The 18,614-nt window shown below is 40.6% G+C and overlaps 1 protein-coding gene and 1 long non-coding RNA gene across 11 annotated transcripts in view; one reads left to right on the top strand and one right to left on the bottom strand.

Moving 5' to 3' along the window:
- The window catches only part of CACNB2 (calcium voltage-gated channel auxiliary subunit beta 2), a 385,488-nt gene that overhangs the window by 166,264 nt on the left and 200,610 nt on the right, over positions 1-18,614 (bottom strand). The window lies entirely within an intron of this gene.
- On the top strand, positions 2,356-18,212 carry LOC309870049. Of its 2 annotated transcripts, XR_014314451.1 has the most exons (4): positions 2,356-2,426; positions 8,805-8,969; positions 15,765-16,015; positions 16,908-18,212. It is a non-coding gene; the product is annotated as an uncharacterized lncRNA (long non-coding RNA). The 2 variants fall into 2 exon arrangements; XR_014314452.1 differs by having other exon boundaries at positions 15,765-18,212.

Here is an 18,614-nt window from a genome sequence, read left to right as displayed (position 1 = left end):
GCTTCCAGGGTCAATAAGGCAAACACAGGTCCTGCACTAGAGGAGCTTATAGCCTAGACTGGTGGTTCCAAAGAGGTGTTCCAGAAATTCGCAGCAGCATTTCTGGTTGTCTCGACAATTGTGGGACATTACAGGCTGGCCGTGGGCAGTGGCCAGGGATATAAATGTCCTACATCGTGCACAAACATTCTCGTGTAATAACAAAATGGGTGTGTGCACCCCTCATGCCCTTGGTCTTGCTGGAATGCATGCAGGTGAAAAATCTGTTTATAAAATGATCCGAACCCAGACCCTAACCCTATTAAGCGTACAAGCACAAAGTATTTTTGTAGAGATGTCAAACGTACTGAGTTTTCTACAAATGGAAGTAATGCGTGAATCAACAGAAGATTGTACTTTGTTTGGAACTTCACGAAGAATTGTGAAATACTGTCTCCAGTAGCCACCCACCTGTGCCCCACACCACTGTCGACCAGCATTGACATCTGTCCCACCCACGGTACCTGCAGACAGGGGCAGACACCTGATTCCTTCATCGCGTCTTCCAGCGTGGTCATACCCGCGCCATCGCAAACTGAAATACACATGACTGAAGAATAAGCAAATTACTTCCTGAGGTTTTACATTATGTGGGAGCCGTTCACGTTAAGGTCGACTTTCATTTCAGGATCACGAAGGAGACCCGCGGGAGTATTTGTAAAAGAAACCGAATCTGCTAGAAACGGGACCTGCCGTTCCAGACAAGAAGGAAGCCAGATAATCGCGTTTGGAGGAAGCAAATAAACTCAGTCCCGGGACAGAGACAAATGGGAGGAACCACTTCATAGAGGGCAGTCAGCAAAAACCTTTCTGAAGAATTACGCTTTAACTGAAAGCTTACAAATAAGAGGAAGGGACAGAAAGAACATTTCTAAGAAAAAAGAATAGCAGGTGCAAAGCCATGAGGTTGGAAAGAACTTGGCTTATTGGAGAAATTGGGGGGAAAAAATCAGTGATGATGAAGTACATTAGGTCAAGGGACGTGATGCTGCTGGTGATGGTGGGAATCTCAGTGCTGCCCTAAACGGGCAGGGCACGGGGCAGATGCTGGACTGGCGGGGCTGTATGGATGAATCAGGCTTCAGAGTGGAAGGAAAAAAGCTGGGTAGAGGTCTAGACTATGGTGGCCCCAGTGGGGTTCCCAGAACTCTGGCCCATCAAGTAGAGAAGGTGTGTAAAAAGCATCAGAGGTTGCACAAGGTGAGACATATGGTCTCCTAGGATCTATAGCCCCAGTGCACCAGGAACATCCCTGTGAAAACCTTCTAGAGAAGTGCTGTTGGTTTGTTTCTCCCCCCACCCCCCCTTTTTTTAAAAAAGAGTGAGCACAAGCCGGGGGGAGCAGCAGAGGGCGAAGCAGGCTCCCCACTGAGCAAGGAGTCTGATGCAGGACTCGATCCCAGGACCCTGGAATCATGACCTGAGCCCAAGGCAGATGCTTAACCTACTGAGCCACTCAGGTGTCCCTGTGTTGTTTGTTTTTCATATTTTACCTGCGAGCTAGTTCCTTCAGAGACTACGAACAACAAAGAAAAAGTGAGATCAGACACGGAGAGCCTAAGCAGCTGAGCTCCTACCAGATACCTCTTTGATTCTAAGTGGAGCTCTTGGCTTTAGCAGGAGCTCTGCTGCAGCATAAAATGAAATAAAAGGAAGGTGACATTTATTCGAGAGGTATAATCATTCGTGTGATATCATTCATCACCTTGTAAAATCAATACCCAATGGTTAGCTATATATGGAAATCCCCGTTTAAAAAAAATTTTTTTTAATATGACTTTTCTAATTAGGTTCATACCTTTGTAGATAGGAACAGCTACAAGGTAAGATTTACAGAACATAAGCTCTTTATCTAGCATCCAAAAATCTAGAAAGCTCCAACAACAAGAGGTGGTGGAAATATCGAAGCCCCCTGAAACACACTATTCACATCTTCCCTTCAGAAGTGACTCCTGAAGAAAGAAACCACGCGTTGTTCCAAGGGTGTGTTATATTTTGATTCTCTGAATCCTGCCAATCCCATGTGTAGGATATGTAGATAATGAACCTATTTTCAGATTCAGAGGCCGCTATCTCTTACTGTTTGCTCTGCCTTCCTTCTCCTAAGTCCCCCCCATTCCTCCGCTCTTAGGCCTTTGGCTCCAAGGTGTCTGGAGATACAATTTGCAAAACAAACAAGACACAAAAACAAGATAAACCACAGAATCGGGCTTTCTTGGCAGCCTTAGACCCTCAGCAGCACCTGACACAGTTGCCTACTCTGTGACATCACTCAGCTCCCTCAGGCCCCATGGCGACTGCGTGGGTATGGGCCACCTGCTTCCTATCCCCAGCACTGTTCCGGCAGCGTCTGGGCCTCTTTAAGGGCAGAGCAAGGCAGCGGAGGGGTAGGTGGAATGGAAGGTGCACTGGGGGGTTAGGACCAGGCACAACGAGAAGGTCTTGGAATTGTACCAAGGAGACCGTTCCCAAGATTGGTCAGATGGTAGGCGAGCAAAGGCTCAGGTCAGGAGGAAAAAGACACGTCAGTCCTTTACAGATGCTTGTCAAATGGTTAACCCCTTATCATCACAGAGCACTTCACTATTTTCAAGACTTACACAAAGATTATATTTGATCCTCGAGGCCCATATAGGGCTCATGTCATGATGGCTTGATTGGAAAAATAAGGAAATGGACTCTCAGAGACACTGGGTGATGTGTCTAATGTCACCCATCTAATTAAAGCCTATTCCAGCTTTTTAAAGAAACATTCATTCCATTTTGACACCAATCGAGTACTCATCAGGCTATGAGCCACTTGCTGGCATTAAGAAATTCCAAGAGTTTTCAAAACATGAACCAGAATTCTTAAGAGTTTGATGAAGGTCAGGAACGATTTATTGTTTGTACTAGAAATAAGACTTTGCTCATAATATTTCATTGTAACATCTCTAGGCAAAGACATAGATAATGGATATTGTCGGAGTTAATAGACTAAACAGATCTTTTAGGATAAGTAGGATTAATACAAAGATCTCAACTGCCAGAGAGCAGCCTGTGGAATTTTTTTTTTTTTTTTTAAGGGAAATAAGGCTGGAAATCTAAACCCATACTCTCAAACTAGATGCCAATGAGTAAGAAATGTCAGTAGTTCGTTAATCCCCGGAGCATTACATTCTCTCTTTTTCCCTTCAATTAGTTTCAGATGTCTTTGCAGGTCATTTTACTTTGATGTGTACCTTACACTAAATCAACACAGATCAGTCCACTGTAAAGAAAAGGAACGCTTACACACTCAGTTTATATCATCTAATCAGTGAACTGAAAACAGTTGAGAGGAGCCATGCCCCTAAGAAAGATTTTTCCAAGGACATAAAAATACAGATTTCATCCACAGTCATACATTTTAAAATTCCAATTCTAATTTGAAAACTTAAGATCATCTAGAATTAAAACTGAAGTTATATTATTGTTTAAGAACGGTATCTCTTAGAAAAAAGAAATTATAAGACGATTTTTATCTCTCATGATCCTCTAACTGAATAGATCCCATTTTCCTGCTCCCAAATATAACATTTCCTGAATAAGAAGAATAATTTATAATTTTGCTACAGATAATGTGGGCTTGAAATTCAAAATATGCCCCCATATACCCCTCGTAGATACAAATTTATATATTCACTCATTTACTCAGAAGATGAGAACCACCCAAAACACTAATAATTTCACATTGTGCTGGATATTTTATATAAAATGTTCTCCCTTAAAAACGATGATGAAATGCCATGAAGAAATTTTTTTTTTCAGGATTACTTAAAACATAGTTCTCCGGGGCGCCTGGGTGGCTCAGTGGGTTGAGCCTCTGCCTTTGGCTCAGGTCATGATCCCAGAGTCCTGGGATCGAGCCCTGCATTGGGCTCTCTGCTCAGCAGGAAGCCTGCTTCCTCCTCTTCTCTGCCTGCCTCTCTGCCTCCTTGTGATCTCTCTCTCTGTGTCAAATAAATAAATAAAATCTTAAAAAAAAAAATAGTTCCCCAACTAAATCCATGTATCCTCCTGCCGTTCACATAACAATTGAGAATAGATTATTGAAAAATGACACATCTAAGGGAGAGCAACTCTTCCAAAGCCACCAGCAGGCAGTAAAACAAAGTGAGTAAGAGTTCTTAGAACTGGAACTCTCGGAATGCTTTTAAGCAATGTACTTGCTTATCATTCCCCTTTTCTGGCTACTCTTCTCTTTTCCCAATTTATCAATCCCACGGCTCTCTACTTCAGTACACTCACATGATAACGTTAGGACTGACCAAATTCCTTAGCCTAAGAACATTTATACGGTGGTGACACGGGCTATCTTGCGATAAAGCAATTATGTTCTCTGGTGTTGTAAGAATGAACAGCACCAGATGCCATGTTGCCCCCCCAGCTTCACAGAGGAGCCCGGTAGTGAGACAGGATATGTAAAAGAGCATCTCAATGCATGCAATCTGAAAGAAAACATGAATACCAAATAAGGAGACATTATCTTTCTGAAGGGGAAGAATGAAGTCTAATGAGACGGACTTGGGTGTTAAAGTGGACTTTGAGGCAGAAGACGTCATTGGTGAATGAGGCCAGTCCTGCCTTGTTCGGCTCAGACACTTCAGTGAATGCACAGGAAACAACCAGACCTGTAGAAATATCATCTGTCAGAGTCCTGCGAGCTGGTCAAAAGTCCTTATTAGGAAAAACTGAACCACCCTCGAGAAAGCGGCAAGACGACAGAGGATTTGAAATTTGGCACGTCTATATTTGTGTTTTAAGTGTCATAATTATTTTTCTTAGGTTTGCAAAAACTGTCAGCATTTCGACGTACTGTATTGATGAACTAATTAGCAAAAAGCTCCCAATAAGAGTTAACTTTGAAAGAAACACAAGCCTGGACTCTTAAATTATGTTAAAAAGTTTCTTAATTCCGTAATTAAGAACTTGATTTGATTCATTGTGTTGGCCTATTATTTTGTTTCCTTTGTTCCAGATTAAGGGCAGAGAGGAAGTTATGCAAATATACTGGGTTGGAAATGATTTCTCTCAGCTGGTACAGGCCAGCTGGTTTCCCCTGATAAAAAGAAAAAGGTAGAAAGTGGGAATGTTTGAATCGCATGTGTTTCCAACAAGATTTTGAAAGACACTGAAATTTCTGGATGTCGGAAGTATCATCATTTAGGTTCATCATTTCACCCAATTGAAAAACAGAGGTAAAATGGCATAAAGAGGCAATGATCACCAGAATCAGCAAAAGATATCTTAGCTCAGTCCCCCAACCACCTTGTTGCTCATTTTACGTAACTTAATTTATTCCACAATAGTCTTCTAATCTGCAATTCACCAGGATGATGGGATAGAGAATATACGTGGTCCAAAGCATTTAAGTGCAAAACAAACATCTCAAAACAAAGCAACATACCCTAAAATAAACAAACTGACAACAACAACAACACCAACAACAACCTTAGTGAAATCTGGTTATAAAGACAGATTTCAGAAAAAAAAAAAAAGTTAAAAAAAATGGGATAAACATAGTCTTTACGAAAATATCTTTACTTGGCTTTTACATACATTCCCTGTGGGAATGAGTCTGCTCTTGTTTTTCTGAAAAGTAGCTGGGACATAATGATAAGGAAAAAACAACTTTTTTTTTCCCCCTTATGGATTATTCTGGAAGATTAAAAAAAAAAACCATTGAAATGAAAGTGGTTCATTTAGAGAGGGTTAAAATGATTTTAAAGCACAAGTTAATTTTGAGAACCAATGGTGGTAGCAGGTGTAGTGTGTGATTTTCATGAACTCCAAGGGAGGAGCGTGGGGCTGGTCTGCAGAAGGTCTGGGGTGCCCGGCTGACTCCTGGAGGGCTGGCGGGCAGCCTCACTGTTGCTGCTGTACATTCAGGGCTCAGATGTCCAGGAGGAGCCTCATGAACCCATGCCCCTATTCCCTAAAGAAATCTGCAATAGCAGTGGGGGCCTAGGCGGTAAAGAGCACAGTTACCAGAGGGGAGAAAAAGAAAAAGGAAGTCATGCACCGGCAGGTCTGTGTGTGCATGTGAGAAGCTGCCCCCTGACCGGCGTTCCCTGCTTCTGCCGCTGGTACCTGTGTAGCCCTCGGCTTGATACCTTCCTGGCTGTGCTCAGATGCCTCACCTGGAGAGATGGTCTTGGGTCCACCTCCCTGGGTTGCTGTGAGGATTAAATAATACATACACGGCATATGGCCTCATTCAACATACACGCTTACTACAAGCTTCTTTGTGAATTGCATTTTATTTATTTATTTGTTTATTTATTTATTCTGGAGAGATAGAGCACTTGAGCAAGGGAAGGGGCAGAGGGAAAGGGAAAGAGAGAATCCCAAGCAGCCTCTACCATGCCAAGCGGGGGAGCAGGAGGTGGGGCTCCATTCCCCGACCCTAAGATCATGACCTGAGCCAAAACCAAGAGTCAGAGGTCCAACTGACTGAGCCACCCAGGCGCCCCTTTAATTGCATCTTAAAAACTGTGGTAAAATAGAGAAACATAAATGTATAACATTTTAGTTATTTTGGAGTACGCAGACCAGTGGCACTAAGTACATTCCCATTGTTGGGGCGCCTGGGTGGCTCAGTTGTTAAGCTTCTGTCTTCAGCTCAGGTCATGATCCTAGGGTCCTGGGATCCAGCCCCACATCGGGCTCCCTGCTCGGTGGGAAGCCTGCTTCTCCCTCTCCCATTCCCTCTGCTTGTGTGCCCTCTATCGCTGTGTCTCTGTCAAATAAATAAATAAAATCTTGGGAAAAAAAAGTAGATTCACATTGTTGTGCAACCATCAACTTTATCCATCTCCAGAACTTTCCATCATCCCAGACTGAAGCCTTGTCCCCATGAAACACACTTCCCCATTTCCTCCCCCTCCCCCCAGCTCCCAGCAACCGCCATTCTACCCTCTGGCTCTGGCAGTCTGCCTGCTGCAGGTCCCTCCTGTTAGGCGGAACATGCATAGATCCGCCATCTTGCTGCAGCTTACTTCACCCAGCATAACGCCTTCCATTTTAATGGCATTATGAGTTCTAGGTTTACGCTGTGAGAATGAAAAGCAGCCCCAGAGAAGGCAGGCCTCTCACTCAGCTGTAGAAATTAAACAAACACACACATTTTTTTTTTTTTTTAACCCAAAAGCAGATACTGCCTCGGCAACGGGGACCCTTTATTATTCGCACAAACGATCCCTCATTAGCTAAGGTAGCTTTATTAACCAGGAGCCCAGAAACCACTGTTCTTTGGGGCTCTCTTTAAACAACCTTCAACGTCTCTACCAATTAGCTCTTCCGGCTCCAGCACCACGTTTCTCAACAGTTACACAGAAGCAGTCACGTGACAGTTCTCATGGGAACCCTGAGTCCTGTCGTGACTTCTACAATGGCCTTTGGATTCCTACCTTTCACAGGAGACACAAGAGAAGAGAAGCAGGTTGGAGAGCTCTTTAAGCTCTCAACTTTTCCTGAGCTCAAACTCAGCCTCATTCACCGTCTTAGATCTTCATAGCGAAAGACACAGGTAAGTCAACTCGATCACATTCAAGAGACGTTGCACAGACCTATCCTTTCCCTACTGTTACACTGAACTGAATTCCACAACTTCCGCACTGTCAATGGATCTTTTACCCTGGGGATGCTCTAAGTATTTATTCTCTCTATGGTGGAGAGACTCATGGTTCTTTCTGTCCCAGTATCTGCACAGATGCATACATCTTTTTTTTTTTAATCTTGTTAACACTATCTGAATAAATGGCAAGATACTCCATGATAGAGATCTCATTTAATTTCATCTGGGTAGCACTCAACACATATCATGTGCAGGTGATTAGTATTTCTGGCAATATCGTGAAGTTACTTCTTTTTCATGTGGTTATATTCGAGTGCATGTGCAGAGGCTTTTTTAAAAACACCCAAACAGGGGCACCTGGGTGGCTCAGTGGGTTAAAGCCTCAGCCTTCGGCTCAGGTCATGATCTCAGGGTCCTGGGATCGAGTCCCGCATTGGGCTCTCTGCTCAGCAGGGAGCCTGCTTCCCTCTCTCTCTCTCTGCCTGCCTCTCTGCCTACTTGTGGTCTCTCTCTGTCAAATAAAAACAAAAAACAAAAAACAAAAACCACGCAAGCATCAATTGGCATTAATTATTCAGTCTACCATGAAAGTCCACTGTAAAAGCTTTGGAGGCAGAGCTGTGAATGACTCACAGAACCCATCTATGTGGCACTTAGCTTTCAAGCATGTGTTTTTATTGAACATTAAACCTTATTAAAGGAAGTCATGAAAGTGGTCATAAACCTGGACCCAGCAAGGCGGAACCTCAGGCTCATCAGCTTTTATGCTACGATAACATGATGCCAAGACAAGAGAGACCCCCCCCCAAAGAAAAGAAAGAGAAAGGAAAAGGAGAAAAAGAAAAAATGTGTGTGTGGGGTATGATGTGAGGTTAGATTACTGGATTTTATGCATACTGATATCAAAGGTATGGTCTTCAAGCAATCCCTAGGGCTTCAGAGGGAAGACCAAACTAGAAACAGCTATACTGATGTTTTAATTACTTTTTGTAAGCCCCCACCCCCACCCCATGGACCTTTACAACCTCCAATATGGAGGAATGCAGAGAGAATTATTACTCTCATTTTGTAGGTGAGAAAACACACCTACTGATGTTAATAGACTTGCTTCCAAATGAAGACACAAGAGCTACAACCAAGAAAAAATATCTTTTTCTTCTCCTTTTAGTGCAGTGAGCTGTGTTCATCTAATCATGTTCCCAAATCCTGTAGTGTTCTCTCCAATCAAGGCCATTTTCTGCAGTCTTTGAGGAACTGAGATGATGAGGCCCAGGATGGTTCAAATCAGACTCTGAGAAGAGGGCATCTGTAGCAGAGCGTGTGGAACCTTCAGGTGTGTTGGTGGCACAGACAAGGAACTTGGGTATATCAGGGGTCAGATTTTTCTTTTTTCTGATACCTAGAATGCTTCTAACCAAAACAATGTCTTATATAATTGGACCAAGGTTTGAAGACAATTAAGCACTGTTTATAAAGCTAATAGATAACATTAAAGTCCAAATGACAGCAGTTTCCTTGCCAAGAAAGAGTATAGAAAGTTCTAGTTCTCCAACTCTATGGGAAGATTTGGGGAGACTGCATGCCCTGGGATGGTGACTTAAGGGGGATCCCTGTGGGAAGTTCTAAGGGTACAGGGCTATTTCTGAGCTCTGACAGCCCTGAATCAACAACCTGATGACCTATTCCTCGATGGTGCAAAATCTAGGAACCTAAAGCCAAGACAGAATACACTCCTCATAATAACTACAGGTTGAGTCAGATGTGGTCTCCACGTTATTTTGTGGAGAGTCATTCTCTCTCTGCACAAAGTCAGATAGATATCTAAACAAAGTTGAAGCTTTTCCTTTCACTTTCCAAAATTAAGGCTTGATCTTTTTGACTAGTGTAGAGTTGATTTTAATCAAACCCAATATGCTATTGTCTCACACTAGTGTACCCTTTAGTGATACCAGCAGGGTGATGCAATCTAAATGTAGGATCAGTTTGTACAAAAGGAAATATATTGATGTCTGGGACTGGGCAGGGGAAAACACTGTCTAATAGTTTATTCTGTAATTCTACTAATATATAACAAATAAAAATAACATTAGAATCTAAACCCTAGAAACCGAATAAAATATTTACACACAGATCCAAAGAATTTACAAATATTCCGTGAAATACTCACCTTTGCGAGAAGTCTACTGAATAGAAATGAAGACATTGTGCCATTTGTTATGTTTTCAAGTAGTTATTAATACTTAATGTGGGGTGTATTGTTAGGAAGTTAGTACAGTATTCACACTGTGTTGGCATGTACAACTGGTATAATCATTTTGAAAAGAGATATGGAAAGCAAAGCCAGAGACATAAGAACATTCAAACCCACTCACTATGTGAATTCCATATCTGAGACTTCATCTCAAGAAAGTTATTTAACAGAGCCAAAAGCCAGATGCTCAAAACTGTTATTACAGATTGATTTATCTATAAAAACAAAAGTAAAAAATGCAAGAAAATTCCAAGAAATAAACGACCATCGTATTTAGACAAACTATGGTAAATCCGCACACTACTGTATCAGGCTGTGATTTAAAAAGTGACCTCAAAACACAGCTGAAGGAAAAGGCAGAATCCAGAAGAGTTTGTACACTCTGGTTACAACCATAAGAATATGTAAGCTCATGGAAAACGACTGGGATATAACTTGCCAGAACAAAAATATTTGACCCAAAGAGATGAGATGGTGGTGTTTCCTATACATACACATTTCCTTTAATATTTCTTATATTTTTATTTATTTAAGAGAGAGAGAGAGAGCAATGGCACGGGCACATGCCCATGAGTAGGGGTGGGGGTTAGAAGGGCGGAAGCAGAGGGAGAAAGATTCTCAAGCAGATTCCCCACTGAGCTCAGAGCCAGCCTTGGGGCTGGATCTCAGGACCCCAAGATCACAAACTAAGCCAAAATCAAGAGTTGGATGTCCAACCAACTGAGCCACCCAGGAGCTCCATAATACGTAATGTTTTTAATACTAATCACTCTTCTGGGAAAGATTATTTATTTATTTATTTATTTGACAGAAAGAGAGAGACCACACAAGCAGGGGGAGGGGGTGAGGGAGAAGTAGGCCTCCCGCTGAGCAGGGAGCCCAACACAGGTCTCGATCCCAGGACCCCGGGATCATGACCTGAGCCGAAAGGCAGATGCTTAACAACAGAGCCACCCAGGTGCCTCAGTACTAATCACTTTTTAAAAAAAAGATTTTATTTATGTATTTGAGACAGAGATCACAAGTAGGCAGAGAGAGAGAGGGGGAAGCAGGCTCCCCGCTGAGCAGAGAGCCCGATGCAGGGCTCGATCCCAGAACCCCAGGATCATGACCCCAGCCGAAGGCAGAGGCTTTAACCCACTGAGCCACCCAGGTGCCTCCAGTAGTAATCACTTTCAATTAGTGACTTTGATGTGTAAAGTTCTCTTTCAAGTTTTTTCAATTTTAACAAAAATACTTGGGTGATTCTCTGTTGGAATCGTGCAAAATTATCTTTTTCTATGAACCGACTGTTTGGTGGGGCTAGGTGAAATCCCACATTCTGACAGCTCCAGGTGATAAAGCCAGCATCCCTGTGATGATCCTTTAGAGCAGCCCCATGTACGGATGTTAGCCACCAGGGCTTTATAACATTCTGGTTCCATGTAAGTGCAATTTATCCCTGAAAAATGATGCAGACCATTTATTTGTTTATTTGTTTTATGACATACAGGAGTTGAAGGAGAGCAGAACAGTCCACCTCCAAAAATTCCAAAGTGGAATAAAAATTATTTTGACTTGAAGTTACTTAATAAACAGTTGGCGCAGAACAAATTCTTTGACTCTCCTTTGTCCCCCCAGAAGGCAGGTAACAAATCCCCCACCTGAACACACTCTGTTTACCAGGACGGGGAAGGCACCCTTATGGCTAGAGATCGGGAATCTGAGGCCTTGTTACTTCATTGATTTGCCCAAACCTCTTTGCTTTGCTAATTCTTCACAAACTTATTGTTTCTTGGCCTAAAAACTTAGTTTGAGGTCAGAAAGACTTCATTTAGAATTTGATTTGGGGAAGCTTCTTCAAAAATATCAAAAGGTTTTGGACGCTTGACCAAATAGGATTGTGGAACATTACAAAATTTAAGACTTAATGTGCTCTTTAACCAAACTTAAACAATAAAAGATTATAAAAACAAATACAGAAGGTTACACAGTTGTGAGCAAAACTTTGTTCATTGATTATTGAGAAGATTCAGTTTTCTTAAGTAAGCAAAGATGTGATTAAAATAAAATGGACAGCAGGAAATTATTTTGTTTTTTTCTTTTGTTTTGTTTTAAAGATGTTATTTATTTATTTGACAGACAGAGATCACAAGTAGGCAGAGAGGCAGGCAGAGAGAGAGGAGGAAGCAAGCTCCCGGCTGAGCAGAGAGCTTGATGCAGGACTCAATCCCAGGACTCTGAGATCATGACCTGAACTGAAGGCAGAGGCTTAACCCACTGAGCCACCCAGGCACCCCAGATCTTTGTTTTCTTAGGCTAACGCTGGGAGTGATTTTCTGGGTCTTGTAAAGGCTACCCCTTTTGTACTCTCTTTTGGGACATTTCTTGTATCCATGGTGAAGCCATAAAAAGGCTTACTGGTTTGAGTTGCTATTGAGATAAATATAAGATCTTACTGATCAATGGGCACACGAAGGATCTTAGAATTGAAAAAATATCTGTATTTGAAGAAAAGAAATTATTTTTAGGGAGCTCTCATTCTAAACAATTGTCTTATTGTATTACCTAGATAATTTCTAACTAAGATAGAATACTGAAACATTAATTACCAAACAGAAGTTTTACCCAATTTTGGCTTATTACAGAGGAACTAAAGATATTTGAGTCTGTTAGTAAATGTGTACCACACTTAAAAATTAAACTATGAGGAAGCCTATGTTTCTAAGAATTATAAAATGTATTCATAATTTTGCTAATCTAAAGTATGCTGATACAAAGTTCATAATTGCGTTATTTCTTAGTTTTTATTAGAAGTTATAGTTTCTAAGAGTTAAGAATGAATTCTAATTAATAAATATAATTAAAATAGAAATACAGCAGTGCCGGGTGGGTCAGTCGTTAAGTGTTTGCCTCCGGCTCAGGTCATGATGCCGGGATCCTGGGATCGAGCCCCACGTGGGGCTCCCTGCTCAGTGGGGAGCCTGCTTCTCCCTCTCCTCCTCACTTATGCTCTCTGTCACTATCTTTGTCTCTCTTACTCTCAAATGAATAAAATCTTTTAAAAATTTAAAAAATAGAGGCATAATAAATCAAGTGGCAGTAATAAAGGACAGAAATCTTTTTACAAGAAAAGTGAAAAATCTTCTGGGGCAAGAAAAAGTATCAGATATGGACATGCATTTTTGTTAAAAGACACTAATTTTGTCCTAAAATACAACCGGCTATTTCAGAATGAGGAAAAGGGAAACAGAGGACAAACGAAATGGAAGCAGGCAGTTGGGAAGAGAGAGACAGAAAGAAAGAGGGAGAGAATTTTATCTTGTGCAATCCAGTTGGCTAACGTTGAATTATAAACATAAAGGTTTTTAAAAATAAGCTTTAATAGGGTGTTTATGTAAAAATAAATCTTAATTTTCTTTCATCTGCAAAAGGGACAAAGTTCTTTGGACTCTTGGTCTGCTGCTGATTATGAGACCATGAGAGATTTTTTTCTACCTTTTAGTAAATCTGCCTAGAAAGCAAAGATTATATGTCTGACCAAAATAATTTCTTGGGGTGCTTGTGTGGTTCAGTGGGTTAAGCCTCTGCCTGCAGCTCAGGTCATGATCCCAGGGTCCAGGATCGAGCCCTACATCAGGCTCTATGCTTAGCAGGGAGACTGCTTCCCTACCTCTCTTTCTGCCTGCCTCTCTGCCTACTTGTGTTCTCTGTCAAATAAATAGATAAAATCTTTAAAACAAAACAAAACAAAACAAAACCAAAATAATTTCCTGATCTCCATTTTGTTTTAATCACATCTTTGCTTACTTAAGAAAACTGAATCTTCTCAATAATCAATGAACTAAGTTTTGCTCACAACTGTGTAACCTTCTGTATTTGTTTTTATAATCTTTTATTGTTTAAGTTTGGTTAAAGAGCACATTAAGTCTTAAATTTTGTAATGTTCCACAATCCTATTTGGTCAAGCGTCCAAAACCTTTTGATATTTTTGAAGAAGCTTCCCCAAATCAAATTCTAAATGAAGTCTTTCTGACCTCAAACTAAGTTTGGGATTTTGTAGAGGATTCATAGACTATCTCAAAAGAGTTATTCCCCCAACCCTTATAAAAAGAGAGGTATTACACTTATTTGATATGTTAAATTGTCAAATAAGAAGTGATGCTAAACATTCTTCAGACAAAATATATACAGAAATTATAAGTGTTCTAGAAATTGTATGAAATTCCTCAAACTATGATGTGACCTGGCATAATGCGATCAGTCGTAATTCTAGTTATTATTTTTTTTAGTTTTTAAAAAAGATTTTATTTATTTATTGACAGAGAGAGACATAGCAAGAGAGGGCACACAGCAGAGGGAGTGGGAGAGGGAGAAGCAGTTTTCCCAGGTGCTCCTCTAGTTATTATTTTAAAATGTATGTTACAGAGACAACCAATTTTCCTTGTCAATCGCATTATAATGAACTCTCATCAGATCTTTAACCAAAGTTATGAGAGGTTCATGCAAAGGACTCTGACAAGTACTTTAGGAGAGAGGTTTCTTTTTTTTTTTTTCTTTTCTTTTTTAGGAGAGAGGTTTCTGATAACTTAAAGACCGTATCACTGAACTGGGTAAGAATTTCCAGAACTGGGCGCCTGGGTGGCTCAGTGGGTTAAGCCGCTGCCTTCGGCTCAGGTCATGATCTCAGGGTCCTGGGATCGAGTCCCGCATCGGGCTCTCTGCTCAGCAGGAAGCCTGCTTCCTCTTCTCTCTCTCTGCCTGTCTCTCTGCCTACTTGTGATCTCTGTCAAATAAATAAATAAAATCTTTAACAAAAAAAAAAAAAAAAGAATTTCCAGAACTAATGGAAACACTAAATTCAAGCAGAATAATTAATTATATGGGGCTAAATGAATTGATGAGGATGATTATTATTTTCCTGACTTTTTGTTTGAAATACCTCTGGGTTTTTTAAGTTATTTCTTGAGATTTAAGGAAAACTTTGTCTACTCCCTCCCTTCTCCTCCACAGCCCTCCTTCAGCTACCTATGACCTATAGCAATTTAGTAAAGTCTACTCATGTACAAAAATGAAAAAATCACTCTTTTTCCCTACTGACCTCCCGGTGGATTTTCTCTCCTCCCTCTCAGCCCCTCCCCCTGCTCGCTCTCTCTCTCTCTCTCTCTCTCTCTCTCCCCCTCCCTCTCAAATAAATAAACAAATCTTTGAAAAAATGTTTCAGCAAAGCAAACTTTGAAAAGTCCATATGGTCAACCGCTATTCTTGCTGCACTTAATGTAAATAATCAGGCCAAGTATAATGGGACTAGACTTTTTTTTTTTTTAAAAACATTAGTCTTACTTTTATTATCTTTGATAGAAATAAGGGTAAGTGCCCCGAGAAAAAATCTGTTTCAACGGAAAGCTATAAATAAACCCTTTTGGATATCAGATTCCAGTCCCGTTAATTGATTTATGTTTTCTATTATAAACTAACTGGATTTGAATGCTTCTAGTTTTCTCCAATATCTGGCTACAATGTTCCAAAATAACCGACTTCCAATTTTCCAAAATTCCAATTTTCTCCCACCCTGTGACTTGGAATCACTAAGAAGTAAAACTGCTCTTTTTCTAAAGCTATGCAAACTAAAGTTGGACAACTTGGTATGAACTTCAGGGAAATCACCACAACAGCTCTTGCATAAACCATCTTCATGCCTATTGTGGTATGGCTGCTCATGAAAATCACCAGAGACATCCCAACTGCAAACTAGGAAATCTGTCCGATTGCTACTGCCTGTCCTCATTCTATCTGAAAATGCTTTGAGTTCAATCTAGAAGTCTTAACTGATGACCTATAGAACTCTGACTAGGTTTATAATTTACTCTAATCATTAACCATCATTTTTGTTTCCAGAGGAATGTCTCTTTCTAAATACCTAATTATGAAACCATCATCAAAAGGAAAGAACAAATACTGAACAGGAAGATATTTGTGAACGATAAATCTGATAAGGTGTTAATAACCCAAATATCAAAAAATCATACAACTCAATACCCTAAAAAATCTGATCTAAAAATGGATAGAGGACCTGAGTAAACATTTTTGCAAAGTAGACATACAGACAGCAGATACATGGAAAGATGCTCACCATCACTAATCATCAGGTAAATACAAATTAAAACCACAATGAGAGATCACCTCACACCTGTCAATATGGCGAGTAGTAAAAAGACAAGAAAGAATAAGTGTTGGCAAGGATGTGGGGAAAAGAGAATCCTCGTGCACTGTTGGTGGGAATGTAAATTGGTACATCCACTATGGAAAACAGCAGGAAGGTCCTCAAAAAATTAAAAATAGAAATACCATACAATCCAGTGATTCTACTTTTGTAGTATTTACCCCCCTCCCAATGAAAACACTAACTGAGAACGATATATTCACCCCTATGTTCATGGTAGTTTTATCGACAATAGCCAAGATATGGAAGTAAGTTAAGTGTGTCCATCAATAGATGAATGGCTAAAGATACGGTGAGTTTGTGTGCATGTGTGTATAAACATTTGTTTAGAAAAAGCCATGAAAACAAAACCTTGTCATTCGCAGCAACATGGATGGACCTCCAGAGTACTATTATGTTAAGGGAAATAAGTCAGACGGAGAAAGACAAATACGGTATTATTTCACTTATATGTGGAGTCTAAAAACCAAAATAAATAAACCAACAAAACCAGAGACAGACTCATGGATACACAGAGCAAACGGGTGGTTGCCAGAGCAGAGAGAGGTGGGGCGGTGGTCAAAATAGATGAAGGTGATTAAGAGGTACCAACTTCTGGTTCTAAAATAAATAAGTCATTGAGATGTGGAGCACAGCACAGGGAACACAGTCCATGATACTGTCACAACTTTGCATGGTGACAGATGGAACTAGACTTACGACGGGGAGCACTTCACAGTGTATGTAAATGTCAAATCACTACGCTGACCTGAAACTAACATCATATTGTATGTCCTCTATACCTCAATTAAAATTTTTTTAATTGATTTATTTTCAAGACTAAGAAGACCAATTCAGTAAAATACTAGAGCAATCTACCAACTCAACCTCTGAATTGAGAAACTCCTTGGGGATTTCAAAGGCGGGCCTGCAGAACAGACTAGGCCACCCCAAAATATGCCAGTTTCAGCATACTCATTATTTGGAATTAAAGTTACTCAAGAAACAGCTGGTGCAAGGACACTCTGAACCTCCTTTGTCCCCCTGAGAGCAGAAAATAAATCTCCCATTTGAAGACACCCACCCTGTACCAGGAGGGTAGAAAATGTCTTTACCCCCAGAGAGGGGGAATTCAAGGCCAAAAATGCTGTATGAACAAACTTTGTTACATCTTCACTAATTTGCGACTTCAAGCCCGAACCTCTGCTTTGTCAGTTCTCCAAAAATGTATTGTGTCTTTTTTCTGAAACAGCCGCCTGCTTTGGTCATTTCTTTGAGTCTCATATTTTTATGGGTTCCCGTATGTACACAATTAAATTTGTTTTTTTCCTGTTCATCTGTTTCATGTCAATTTAATTATGAGACCAGCCAAAGAACCCAGAAGGGAAGAAAGGGAAAGTTCTCCTCCCCTGCAGGATACACGGCTCCCGTCAATGTCCTCTTCTTTTCCCCTCCCCAACTGCTTTAGCAATAGAAAGGTTAAGAGAAAGAAGGAATAATAATTCAAAAATTACTAGACTTTTTAGAACATTTAACCTCCTTCATCTTTTGATTTTTTTTTTTTTTTTTTTTTTTTTGCTCTTTTGGGCTGGTCGTCATTTAGGAAGTCTGGTGCTTTACCCTTTGGGAGTTGAGGGCCACAGTGAGAATCTGTGAAAGCTAGAAAATGAGAATGTATACATAGACTCAAGTATTTGCGTATCGTTTCCGGTGGGTTTGCACATGCCTTCTCCTGGCCCTCTGATCCCAGGTCCGCAGATAACCACTTAGGAGTCCCACTTTGCAGGGCTGTTATTTATTTTAATCTCTCTTTCTTCCAATATGCAAATCAAAAACAGCTCACAAATTTCCCCTGCTGCCTCTTCTAGAGATCATGGTCTGGGATCTCTGAGCTAAGTTCTTTCATTATTAGGCAGAGTAGAAAATGCAGACAGGCAAGTGCGCTCCCCCAATAACTTAGGCACTGTGCTAAACAGTATCTATGCATTGTGATTTTAAAGAAAAATTCTTACAAATACTGGAAATGCAGATATTAGTATTCTTAATTTTATAATTCGGAGATGATCAAAATTTCCCAATCGTACAGTTATTATTAAGGGAATGGCCTAAGAGTCAAAGTCAAGTTTGACCAGATCCAAACACTTGCTCTTTTATTTTTTTATTTTTTTTATTTTTTTATTTTAAAGATTTTATTTATTTATTTGACAGAGAGAGATCACAAGTAGGCAGAGAGGCAGGCAGAGAGAGAGAGAGGAGGAAGCAGGCTCCCTGCCGAGCAGAGAGCCTGATGCGGGACTCGATCCCAGGACCCTGAGATCATGACCTGAGCCGAAGGCAGCGGCTTAACCCACTGAGCCACCCAGGTGCCCCCAAACACTTGCTCTTAACCACAGTCAGAAAAACTGAAATTGTGGGTCATGTGTTAACTAAACAAAAAAGCCTACACAAGTCTGACGGGTCATTTCTGTTGGGCACACAATTTCAGTCATAAAGAATATTCAAGTTCAAGAAACTTAATGCAACAATACCAGCATTCATAAAAAGAT

The sequence above is a fragment of the Mustela nivalis genome (genome assembly GCF_964662115.1).
Source record: "Mustela nivalis genome assembly, chromosome: 7".
NCBI classification, from domain to species: domain Eukaryota; kingdom Metazoa; phylum Chordata; class Mammalia; order Carnivora; family Mustelidae; genus Mustela; species Mustela nivalis.
This window is presented reverse-complemented; position numbering and strand designations above follow the sequence as displayed.